Raw genomic sequence first — 3089 nt, 5'->3', positions numbered from 1 at the left:
GTGCGGCGACCTAGGGGATAGGGGAGAGGGTGGCTTGCCCCCCAAGCCAAGGGGGGCGCCCCCTCTAGGGTTCCCCCCTCAACCCTAGGCGCATGGGCCCAAGGGAGGGGGTGCGGCCAGCCCACCAGGGGCTGGCTCCCTGCCCCACGCAGCCCATTTGGCCCCCCGGAAGGGGTGGCCCCTCCCGGTGGACCCCCGGAACCCTTCCGGTGGCCCCGGTACAATACCGGTATGACCCCGAAACTTCCCGGTGTCTGTTTGACAACTTCCCATATATAAATCTTTACCTCCGGACCCTTCCGGATCTCCTCGTGACGTCCAGGATCCCATCCGGGACTCCGAACAACATTCGGTAGTCATATACTAGTCTTCCTAATAACCCTAGCGTCACCGAACCTTAAGTGTGTAGACCCTACGGGTTCGGGAGACATGCAGACATGACCGAGACGCTCTCAGTCAATAACCAACAGCGGGATCTGGATACCCATGATGGCTCCCACATGCTCCTCGATGTTGTCATCGGATGAACCACGATGTCGAGGATTCGATCAAACCCTGTATGCAATTCCCTTTGTCAATCGGTACGTTACTTGCCCGAGACTCCATCGTCGGTATCCCAATACCTTGTTCAGTCTCGTTACCGGCAAGTCACTTTACTCGTACCGTAATGCATGATCCCGTGTCCAACACCTTGGTCACATTGAGCTCATTATGATGATGCATTACCGAGTGGGCCCAGAGATACCTCTCCGTCATACAGAGTGACAAATCCTAGTCTCGATCCGTGTCAACCCAATAGCTACTTTCGGAGATACCTATAATGCACCTTTATAGTCACCCAGTTACGTTGTGACGTTTGATACACCCAAGGCACTCTTACGGTATCCGGGAGTTACACGATCTCATGGTCGAAGGAAGAGATACTTGACACTGGCAAAGCTCTAGCAAAACGAACTACACGATCTTTTATGCTATGCTTAGGATTGGGTCTTGTCCATCACATCATTCTCCTAATGATGTGATCCCGTTATCAACGACATCCAATGTCCATAGTCAGGAAACCATGACTATCTGTTGATCACAACGAGCTGGTCAACTAGAGGCTCACCAGGGACATATTGTGGTCTAAGTATTCACACGTGTATTACAATTTCCGGATAATACAGTTATAGCATGAATAAAAGACATTTATCATGAACATTGAAATATAATAATACTTTTGTTATTGCCTCTAGGGCATATTTCCAACAGTCTCCCACTTGCACTAGAGTCACCAATCTAGTTATATTGTGATGAATCGAACACCCATAGAGTTCTGGTGTTGATCATATTTTGCACGCGAGAGAGGTTTAGTCAGCGGATCTGCGACATTCAGATCCGTGTGCACTTTGCAAATCTCTATGTCTCCATCTTGAACATTTTCACGGATGGAGTTGAAACGACGCTTGATGTGCCTGGTCTTCTTGTGAAACCTGGGCTCCTTGGCGAGGGCAATAGCTCCAGTGTTGTCACAGAAGAGTTTGATCGGCCCCGACGCATTGGGTATGACTCCTAGGTCGGTGATGAACTCCTTCACCCAAATCGCTTCATGCGCTGCCTCCGAGGCTGCCATGTACTCCGCTTCACACGTAGATCCCGCCACGACACTCTGCTTGCAGCTGCACCAGCTTACTGCTCCACCATTCAACATATACACGTATCCGGTTTGTGACTTAGAGTCATCCAGATCTGAGTCGAAGCTAGCGTCGATGTAACCCTTTACGACGAGCTCTTCGTCTCTTCCATAAACGAGAAACATGTCCTTCGTCCTTTTCAGGTACTTCAGGATATTCTTGACCGCTGTCCAGTGTTCCTTGCCGGGATTACTTTGGTATCTTGCTACCAAACTTACGGCAAGGTTTACATCGGGTCTGGTACACAGCATGGCATACATAATAGATCCTATGGCTGAAGCATAGGGGATGACACTCATCTCTTCTTTATCTTTTGCCGTGGTCGGTGACTGAGCCGAGCTCAATCTCACACCTTGTAACATAGGCAAGAACCCCTTCTTGGACTGATCCATTTTGAACCTCTTCAAAATCTTATCAAGGTATGTGCTTTGTGAAAGACCTATGAGGCGTCTCGATCTATCTCTATAGATCTTGATGCCTAATATATAAGCAGCTTCTCTAAGGTCCTTCATTGAAAAACACTTATTCAAGTAGGCCTTAATGCTGTCCAGAAATTCTATATTATTTCCCATCAAGAGTATGTCATCTACATATAATATGAGAAATGCTACAGAGCTCCCACTCACTTTCTTGTAAACGCAGGCTTCTCCATAAGTCTGCATAAACCCAAACGCTTTGATCATCTCATCAAAGCGAATGTTCCAACTCCGAGATGCTTGCACCAGTCCATAAATGGATCGCTGGAGCTTGCATACTTTGTTAGCGTTCCGAGGATCGACAAAACCTTCCGGCTGCATCATATACAGTTCTTCCTTAAGATGCCCGTTAAGGAATGCTGTTTTGACGTCCATCTGCCATATCTCATAATCATAGTATGCGGCAATTGCTAACATGATTCGGACGGACTTTAGCTTCGCTACGGGAGAGAATGTCTCGTCGTAGTCAATCCCTTGAACCTGTCGATAACCCTTAGCGACAAGTCGAGCTTTATAGATTACCATCCGCGTCCGTCTTCTTCTTAAAGATCCATTTGTTTTCTATCGCTCGCCGATCATCGGGCAAGTCTGTCAAAGTCCATACTTTGTTTTCATACATGGATTCTATCTCGGATTTCATGGCTTCAAGCCATTTGTTGGAATCCGGGCCCGCCATTGCTTCTTCATAGTTCGAAGGTTCATTGTTGTCTAACAACATGATTTCCAGGACAGGGTTGCCGTACCACTCTGGTGCGGAACGTGTCCTTGTGGACCTACGAAGTTCAGCAGTAACTTGATCCGAAGTACCTTGATCATTATCATGGTTTTCCTCTTCAGTTGGTGTGGGCATCACAGGAACGGTTTCCTGTGCTGCGTCACTATCCCGCTCAAGAGGTAGTACTTCATCGAGTTCTACTTTCCTCCCACTTACTTATTTCGA

Source organism: Triticum dicoccoides, chromosome 2B (genome assembly GCF_002162155.2).
Source record: "Triticum dicoccoides isolate Atlit2015 ecotype Zavitan chromosome 2B, WEW_v2.0, whole genome shotgun sequence".
NCBI lineage: Eukaryota > Viridiplantae > Streptophyta > Magnoliopsida > Poales > Poaceae > Triticum > Triticum dicoccoides.
This window is presented reverse-complemented; position numbering follows the sequence as displayed.